The sequence below is a fragment of the Fistularia commersonii genome, chromosome 24 (assembly GCF_037954325.1).
Source record: "Fistularia commersonii isolate RoL2024-O1a breed Wild chromosome 24, RoL_Fcom_v1.0, whole genome shotgun sequence".
Classification (NCBI taxonomy): Eukaryota; Metazoa; Chordata; class Actinopteri; order Syngnathiformes; family Fistulariidae; genus Fistularia; species Fistularia commersonii.
Genome location: NC_141307.1, coordinates 5,033,295 through 5,043,449, shown reverse-complemented (window position 1 = coordinate 5,043,449; position 10,155 = coordinate 5,033,295). Strand labels below are relative to the sequence as shown.

At 44.8% G+C, this 10,155-nt stretch overlaps 1 long non-coding RNA gene across 2 annotated transcripts; it reads left to right on the top strand.

Annotated features, from left to right (window-relative positions):
• Window positions 1–8,050: 8,050 nt before the first annotated feature.
• LOC147219732 (uncharacterized) lies at window positions 8,051–9,730 on the top strand. Of its 2 annotated transcripts, XR_015108060.1 has the most exons (4): window positions 8,051–8,290; window positions 9,045–9,130; window positions 9,273–9,447; window positions 9,538–9,730. It is a non-coding gene; the product is annotated as an uncharacterized LOC147219732 (long non-coding RNA). The 2 variants fall into 2 exon arrangements; XR_015108059.1 differs by having other exon boundaries at window positions 9,273–9,730.
• The last annotated feature ends 425 nt before the right edge of the window (window positions 9,731–10,155 follow it).

Here is a 10,155-nt window from a genome sequence, read left to right as displayed (position 1 = left end):
AGATATATACTTCTTCTTTTGTAAAACTGCCTTTTTCTTCTATCTTCATTTTCTTTTTACTCCAAACCCAGGGGTTGTCATTGATCTTGTAGCATTTTGAGCCTTTTTCCAGACGACTTCTATTTTTTATTATTTGTTATCTCCTCCAAAGCGGGTGAGGTAAAGTCACCAGTCGTTCAAAGACAGGTTCATGTTGAGCTTCTCGTGGCTTTGTGTGTTTGTGCTAAGCTAAGCTAACGCGCTTGCCTTCAAGAGAAGGAATAATCCAATACTCCTCTGACCGATGGAAGGTAACCAACACATCGGAGGCGTGGGGTTAATGGTTGTGTGACTGGAAAATAACAAAAAAGGAGAGTTAAATTAATTGTCCTTAACTTTTAATGGGTCGCCCCGGTGGACTAAGCTGGCTCTCAGGACATTAAACAGACTTAGCAGGCGTGTTTGCGACCGTAAAACCCCCGAATGGGATGGACGTGGTCATTTTTGCTGTGTCGGTCTGATTCAAGCACGTGCACGCACACTTGAACACTTGCTCGTGTGCCAAGTTTCCCCCCCCAAATGATGGCTGCGGTCCAAAATGCGGCGTCCATCTATCTGACGGCGCCGCGGCCGCTCAAAGCAAACGCCAAATGAGGCTTTTGTGAATATATGGAGGCTTGGATCGGGGTCGTGGTTTGAAACCTCCATTCTGTTTTAGGAGGTACCGCAATTTCATCTGGGTATATCTATAAACCAGGGGTGGACAAACTACGGCCCGCGGGCCACATCCGGCCCGATGGTCTTCTTAATCCGGCCCGCCGAAGGTCGGTACAAAATTCGAACTTGATGTGAATGATTGGATCAATGAATGTGGAAGCTCATTTTTGGAGCAACTTGAGAATTTCCCTGAGCTGAATGACACAGATTGGCTTTGTGATTTAGCCTGAATGAACCGGACGTGAAGCTACAAGGGAAAAACCGGTTTGTGCATGAAATGCAAGCAAACATCAGACAATGTTCAGACAAATGTCAGACGAGTCTGATATGTTCTGTTCACAAATGTGTTTTTTTTTTTTTTTTTATATGTATCGTACCTTATGCTGACCCGGCCTGTCTGTCAAATTTTAAAAGTCAATGCAGTCCCTGAGCCAAAAAGTTTGCCCACCCCTGGTATAAACTATCAAATGGGCTCAACATCTTGAAGAAAAGGAAAACTTCATGAGAAATGTTTCTATTTGCCACGACGTTCAGTAGTCAAGGCTAACTTCCTGCTAATTAGCTGATTAGCTAGTTAGCAATGCTGGTGCGTATGTCTATGGAAGCCACGACTCCTGAATGGCCTCCGTTTTTGCATTGTTTTGCTGAATTTTGAAACTGTTTAAGCTAAATCCTCAACCCCCTCCGGCAACTTCCTGGAAACCAACAAAGCTCGTTAAAAAGTTGTCAGCTCGTCGTCTCCGCTAACTGGCGTGACGAGGAACGAACTGAGAGCGGTGCTCTGTGCAACTGCCACGCACGTTTTAAATAATTACAACGCCGTGTCATATTACTGTATTATCTCATGTGAACATAAGGGTCATGCGGCCATTAAGTCATTGTGGGCTTTTGAAAATGACTTTTTGGGGGATTTGATATCGCAAACAGTGCACACTTAACTAGCCGGGACCTTGTTCCCGCTGACGCCCGGAGAAGACAGAGGGGTTTAGTCGTGTTATCAGAGGGATTATGGCAAATGGCTAAACTATTCCTTGTCCAGTTCATATTTGGATCAAATATGGACGTCGGACGGATTTGGAAACCTGCAGCCCGACTTGCCTGACACTTGAATAAAATCATTATTATTTTTTTGAAATATACCTCTGTATTTCTACCCAAAGTCATGGCTTGCTTTCACCATCATGCCATAGTACGATTAGCCTGCGTGGACATTTAAGCGTACATGCTTATTAAAGCTAAACAACTAAAGTAACGTCCAGTTAGTACGTGTACACTTTCACCGCCACACCTTATAATGCGATATTGTTTTGTTTAGATGTGAAAATAGAAAGTAACACCATGGCTAAAGTCAATACTACTGAATCAGTGAGAAACGACCCCCCCCTCGCCCCCACTCACACACACACCCCCGTGGCCCGATGTAGCAAAGAATAAGGCCATTTACCTACGACATATATATTTGTACTTTATGTAAGCAAATAACCAAGAAGCATGGATTTTCAGCAGAATAATGGAGTCGATGTTTTATGTATAATCATGATGTCTGTGTGAAACATTTTGATGTTCATGGGACAAAACCTGTCGATGAGGGCTAGCATGACTCTACTATTGTTCATACCCATGTGACAGATATATAAATATATAAATATATATATACAATTTCTATGAAAATGTAAATGTCTAATTATGTATTAACAGAAAAGGAATAAATATTTTCAATGCACCATTTATGCGGGGATTGTGCTTCATGCGCTTCTGTTGGCACTGATTGATTTACAATACGGGATATTATTGAAAGTGCAAGTGTCAATGTGATGTTTAAACATGTCAAAATAACCATTCGAGTGCAAAGCGTAATGATGGCGGTGTGTTAAGTAATTTGTTTGTCTTGCTGTTTGACTGACAGGCTGCAGCAGGATGCAGTTATGTTTTCTTCAAGGGAATAGAAACAACAATGGCTGCTCGTGTCGTTTGAAGGCTCATTACTTCCTCTGTTGGTGGAAGCTGTAAATGCACCAAAGACATGGGTGACTATAGATACATGCCTTTTCTTTTTTTTACAACAGAAAATAATGGTCTTAAAAATGCAAATTCTCGTCTGTATATTTGTAGCGTTCTTTGATTTTTTTTTTTTTTGATTTTTTTTTTTATATATTTATTCATTTTTTTTCACCTCATTCTCTCCACTGCGGGATGGGATCAGGCGTCTCCTTTGAATTTATAATCAAAAGGTGGCTTCCTTTGACCTCCAGGTTTTGGAGGTGACGCCGGTTCTTAGGGATGAATGAGGAGCGGGATTTTAACCTCAGGGCCGCCATGTATCAGTCTAACAACCTCATTTACAGATTCACTCCCTCCTCCCATCCGGTGGCAGAAAATTAACATAAATAAGAGCCACGACTGTACTTCCTTGGGACACTTTATTAGGACTTATATGTCTGTGATGTATAAAAAAAAGGAAATTTTTACCTGCAGGAAGGCACTTCTCTCAGCGCTCTGTTGCAGCTCAGCCAGTGTGGCTGGGGTTCTCGTGTCAGGAAAAAAATAATAGCACGAAAGCTGTTTGTGTGTAAATACACAGAATCGCTTAAGGCCTGTTTTTTCACAAGAGATTTAAAACTCTGCACATCAGGCTTGTGGAGAGTGTTGTGTATCTGCGAGGATGGAGAATTAATCCTGTGGTAATTGCAAGTAAACCAAGGTAGCCTTTTTACTGTATACTGGTCTGGTTCTGGACTTACACAGGACTGAGGCTAATCTTGAATTGGAGTTTCGTGACGGAAAACAAGAGCGTTCATAGAGTTTTTTGCCGGTTTCACACTGGTGACCCCGATTCCAGGTTTGGGGAATGGGTCCCGGTGACAGCAGGCTACCTGAGGTGATGGACAAGCTGCTGAGCTGCTTTAGCAGCGACTGCCAGAAGAAATGGCGAGTTCCAGTGGACTTGCTCGGTCGGGAAAACTCTGAGGCGCTCCCGATGGCACCCCATCATCTCCACTTTCGGTACGAGCTGTGTGTAGCAACTGGAAGAGCCGGTGTGTCCTGGCCAAGACAGGCAGCAGGACGACCCGGCGGCCGGCGGTGAGTATCTGTTTTTGAGTCCATCATGGGCCTGAAGTCCGGAACAATGTTTTTACATCACATGACAGTCATTTGGCAGACGCTTTTATCCAAAGCGACTCACAAAAGGTGCAATTAAGTCAATGAAGATCCAGTAGTCGGTAGTCAGAAGTGACCAATCTACCAAGTAGCCATCTCAAAACCATATACATACATACATGCATTTCTTCGTTTTTTTTTTTATTTCTCTTTTTTTGGTGCGATTAGTGGGGTAGTGCTTGGTGAAGAGGTAAAAACTTGGTGTTTTTCTCAAGGTAACAAAGTTATTTCTGGCCATTAGGTTCCCAGGATTACTGACGGAGAGAATTTCCTGGAGTCCTCACAGACTCCACTCTCTGCACGCTAAGCATTGCGGGACATCAACAGCAACGGCTGGCTGGCAATGGCCTTGATGGCAGTTTAAGATGATGGAGGAGGAATGAGATTTGTTGCGACTTGCTTCCGCAATGAGGTGAACAGTGCTAAGAGATCTGCACACCATGTTTGGCCTTTGACAATTTATCACAAGGCTATCGCCACCTTGTGAAAGACGCTCCGGGCACCTCTTTCCAAGAATTACCGGCCCTTTGAGCATCTTTACACATCTTACGAAATGTGTCGAATAGATTTCTCGTTGTTTCGTCCTGGAAGCCGGGTTCACCGTACAACCTTGAAATGTGAACGGGTGGACTTTGACTTCCTTTGAGCCGCCACCCACTCTGGGTTACCGACTGCTCGAGAGTTTCTGACGGACAGCTAGAGGGAGCAACACTTGTACACTTGGCCGTTCTGCACCAGCTAACCAGGAAAACCGCCGCTGCTAATGGTTTATAATCTATCTTGCGGAGCTCTCCGGAGCTGAGCATCCTCACCACAGAACAGGACAAAGCGTTTGCCGCGACTCTGCCGGCACATCCTTCGCCCAATGCTTTCCATCACCGCCGATGTGGTCTGTACATTTCAACGACGGTTGAATGTAGCCTGGCGGCCTCTTGTCCTCCTCCCAGCACTTTAGCCCTGAAGAGTAGAAGTATAGCAGCCTCATCCGGGAGCGCCTTAGCTTCTAACTCACCGTCAAGCACTTCCACCTTCTGTTAGAGGGTTGCCAGTTCGGTGTTACTGGACCGATAACATTCGCCAGGGCCAAGACGGCCGAGCCGTCAAAATACCAGCTTTTTTTTTTTTTGGTACGGTAAGATACATCATGGCTGGTAAAACCACCCTGGTTGCGACCTCTCCGACGGCATCAATTGAGCTCGATCCGGAGGTTCAGACACTAAGGTCGCCCGGGACGACCATGCGGTCGGAGGATGTTTTCTCCGACAAAGCTGGCACCGCACTTTTGTCCGACATCTCCACGGGTCAGCCCTCACACGCCGTTCCTGTTGGGTTTCGGCTGTTCATGGACTGTGTCAGCATTTCCGAAAGGATCCTTTGTTTTTGTTTTTTTTCTTTTTTTTTTTTTGTTCACCTGCGCAGGTTGTCTCAATACTAAGCACGGCGGCGTGACATCGGAAGCTTTTCTTTTAGTCATTCAAGGACGTTCAGCTTATAAACAGCTGGTCACGGTGAAAGTGAGGAAGATGAGCAGTGAAGCCGAACATCGCAGGCAAATGTGTTGCTTGTGGAAATTCACCGAGGTCTGTTTTGTCCAGATCTCGGCAATATCGTGAAAAACAAAATGATGTTTTTTTCACAGGAAAATACATCCTGTGTATTCGCGGGATGTAATAAAACTGAAGTAGGGCTGCTGTTTTTATGTTTCCCTCCTCAGGAAATGCAATGTGTAAATAAGGCTGGAAAAAGAATGACTCGGGGTAAATATTAATAGGGGCTGCTTTCTTTCTGCCATTTTTCCCCTTTGTTTCTCTCTCTCTCACACACACACACACACACACACACACACACACACATTCTTCCTACAATAACAGAGATGTGAGGAAAAACAAAGGGACCGATATTAGGAAAGAAAGGGTTTCTGATGGTGGGGGTGCTGAGCGAGAGGCCGATCACGTTTACTCTCATCACATATGGCAAGAGTGTTTGTTGCTAGGTTACGGCTAATGTCTGGACCATCTGATGGTTAATGTCTGCTGGTGGCAAAAAAAAGGCAGATCTGGGAATATTCATATAACACAATTTCAAGCATCTGTTTTGATAAAGACCTATCAAAGTCCAGACGGGTGTATTATTGTCTTTGACGTACATAAATATAAGTATAGATGTTTGGTTTCCCGTCTAAATGTTCAGATAGGTCGTGATAAATGTTTTAAAAAATCCTGGATATTTTGGGTCATTGTTTGCAGATATTGATTTAGTTTCGTTTTTAGTTATTTCATATAATTATATCACAGCAGTTACAAAGCTCCAATTTCCTTTGTCCACTGGATAAAAATGACAAATAAATTGATTCATAAATATAGGGGGGGATCCAATGACCGCACTGATGGGTTTTTGTTAAATGAAAAATACGTAAAAACTTTAAACACCATCAATTAAACGGACATTATGCCTGCAATATGTGCCTTAATGCATGGGTTTTACATATCTTGTCGTTTGGCCCACGCCAACGGCTGACTTTGGGACTGCGGTGTGTGTGTGTGTGTGTGTGTGTGTGTGTGTGTGTGTGTGTGTGTCCGTTCCCCGACACCCTGCTGCGTCACAATGTGCACACATTCATCAGATGCACGCACAGTCACACCTTCCTTTGAGGGAGAAGACTGATAAATAATGCTGGTGGTTACGTTAACTCGTCCCTTCAAATATTTTAAAAAAATAGATAAATTCAGTGTAATGGAGCCAGTTAAGAAGAGACTGGAGGGCCTTCGGAGGCTTGTGCACACACCTTCCTCACCACGTTATCTGTGTGTGTGTGTGTGTGTACGCGCACGTTTATGGCTGGGATGTATGACGGCAAGAGCAAACGAGTTTGATGGATCGTCGTGACTGAGAGGCCGTCTTCCTCCAGCTTTGTTTATTGGCTGGTTTTAACCCGCGCTGTTGTTTCCAATTGTAAGACGTCACAAACAGCACTGTCCCGACACCCGAAGAAAATTAAGCGCCGTGCATACGGAAGATGTGACCGGAATCGAGGCCTGGAGAACCGGACTCACTCAAACAGCCCGGGTTTTTCCAGCTCAGAGGGTCGACACTGCCCTCTGGCGGCCGCGCAGCGTCTAAATCAACACCTCGGTTGTTTAATTCATTGAACCTCATAATTTATTAGTATTATTTACAATTATGCACATTTTGGTTTTTAAAACAGGATTATTAATGTACTGCACATGTCTAGACACAAACACATCCAATATAATAGAAAACTGTGTTTGTTAGGCCCTCACTGGGTTGTTGGTCTGGAAATTCACCAGGATCTTGGTCCTTTGGAGATCCGAGCGTCTCTACCCCTGCACTCCGTAGGGTTCTGGCATGACGCCGGCCTTCTCGAAGGCCTTCCCTGGTGACATCTCACACCCCGCTGTTATGTGCGGTTGTTGTCCCGGGGGCGTCTCTGGACAGCCCCAGATCTCGCCCGGTGTAGCGGGCATTCGTTCAAGCCGCCGACGGTAGATTCTACGCAGGGGCTCGTCCGTTCGTAAAAGACCTCCCAGCTCCTCCTGGACTCCGGCTGCTTGAGGCGTCGTCTCGGCAGGCCGTTGCGTGGAAAGCAACTCCTGTTTTCCACTTGGACAGCCTTGAGACACATCTAAAAAGAACACACGTCACCGATATAAATTTGAGATTCATATTAAGTTCCTTTCTGCAACTTTCTCTCTATATACATATAGACTGGATTCCTTATCAACTAACTGAGATTAGCTCAGTAGGTTCAACTAAACTTGACGTTATTCCCGCACTCCACCTAGTTTGTCAAAGAGTTTTTTAACAACACACCGAACCCGTCTCCGCTCATGGTGCTCTATGTATTACTGGATACAGGTCGTTCTTCTTCTGATATGTAGAAAATCATTAAGCTGCTGGTCGGATAAATAGCTGAAGTGGCCACAGAAGTGTATTGATTCAAGTCCACCTCGGGTTAGCAATGCTTCGATGGAGATGCCCTTTGTTCATGCGAAGATGTAAAAAGAGATGTTTCGAAAGTTAATGGTAATTTTCAGGCGTATCATTAGGAGATCGATGTGTTATGAGTCGATAACATCGTGTTTGTTTGCTTCCATTTCCTCTTTACAGGTGAGAGTGACGTTGGGTTTCCATCATTCCTTTAAAAATGGCCTTCATCTCGCAGCTTTGTGAGATTGCGGAGTGCTCGATCTATCAGACCGCCATCCTCACAAGTTGTTTGGAACGTCCGTGACCCGTACGTGGTCGTGGGTCAGGAAGGCTGTCTCTCGTCTGATTCCGTCAGTCTTTGGCACCACCTGGAGTACGAACGTACGACGACTCAGAGTTGCAGGTCTGCAAATTCTGTTGGAATACAGCCTGGACTCACAGAGCCAATATCCCTAAGGGAAGAGATCGGTGCCATTCACCAAGGGAGGTGAGTACATATTTTAAAGAGCAATTTGCTTCAAGTCGAATTTGTGATGGGCAATGCTTCGGTGAACTTGAGAACCGTTTCTGGGTTGCACCGCATTCTGAACTGTATTATTCCTACGCAGAGACCGTATGCTACGGCATCGGTCTCCTCGCATTCATCCCGCTTCCTCCGGCCACAAAATCATGACGCACATATACCCCAGAAATGAACAGATCAGCATTAACCGGGAAACGGAGAAGGTGTTTTTGGCAGACTGTCGTGGATTTCGTTAGAAGCGGACGACATATCAGTTGTTATATGTTTGGTATCTTTGGAAACACCAATGGGTTCCTGTTATCAAGGAGGACATTATGCAGGCCTAGTAAGGAGAGTCTGTTCCGTCGTTATCTAGCGGAAGGGGTGTCAAGTACGGGGCGTCTCCTGGCAGATTGGCAACACTTTGCCATTTTTGCTTTTCGAGTGCTTATTTCTCGCTCGATTACGTCTCCGCTCCATGGTAAGCACGGTACGTCTAGTGTCGATCCCCACAACGGTTCCGACCTCGTCAATGGCTAAATTCTCAAAGCGGGTACCGTAATTATTGCTCCTCCGGTCGGAATTCCCCATTAAGGTATGATTTCGGTCAGTAAAGCCTTGTTTAGCAGGGAATGCCTTTTCCCAGTTAGACCACATATCTACATGATCTCTTTCCTTCCGAGGTTGTTAATTCCACAAAATCCATATCATGCACATGTTTCTGTATTTTTGTGCATAGGCAGAAAATCCCTTTGTAAACCAGTGTTCCGCTAAGGCCTCCAACATCCTTCCGTCCCTGCCGGAATCCAACAACCTCAAATCAAGGTAAAGTTGATTCTTATTTGCTTTCTATTCTGTCAGTTTTTGGTTGCTTATATAGATCTTGTCTACTTGTGTGCTTCTACCTCTTTTGACTCTTCCGGAAAAGAAGTGTTCTCTAACTCCATTTTCATCCTTTTTTTCAAAGTCTTCCATCATCTGTCTCTTCTTCATCACCTCTTTTGCTTGCAACACTTAATGTAGCTCAACACCTGGCATCTTTGCGGCGCTGACGCGCAACAGGGCCGCTCTTGCCGACCACCCACCTCCGGAGACGTCGACACCGCTTGGTCTGGCTGCATGCATGTCGCTTCTTTCAGAAGGTGGTTTCAAACTCACTCTGGTGATTATAGTGTATGTGAATTTGCAGGTATTGAAAAATTAGTTAGTGTTTCAATGTTTTCTATCTTCAGGTATGCCTGCAGATTTGCGAGAAGTCAGCGGCACTTCTGGACGGCAGAATGTCAATTTACTGTCAGAAAGAAGCAAGTAAGAACCATTTAATTTAAGATATCCATTTAATGGTGTTATCCAGTAACCTTTATCAAACCAAGGGATTTTCAATATGACATTTTTTGCAACCTTGAAGTGGCACGAGGGCAAGTATGTAAAAGCTGTGCCGGGTACACTGCCCCTATCCATCTTTGACCTGGTTGGGGTGCCGTTGTATGAAATTGTATCCACAGACTTGACCCCACCTGGATGTGAAGGGGAAACACACCCCCAATTTTTTTTGATGCAGCGGCTGCTTCACAGCCTGAGGGTCCAGATCCATGTGTGGCCATCATTTTTAAAATGCCCTAAGTGTTTTGTGTAAAGTTAGCTGTCTAGAATGCTTGTAGTTTTCCTGTTGTGAAAATAAAGTACCCTATGTGGTTCAAAACCTAAGTCTTTTTGCCAATTTTCTTTCAAGCTGGCCCAGCATGCTTTCTGCTACCCTGCACCTTGCCATGCCCCCTTACTGCAAGTCACATTTGGCGATCCCCCCCCCCCCCAAGTGTGTTTTTCTCTAGGTGTAAGGTTGTATATGT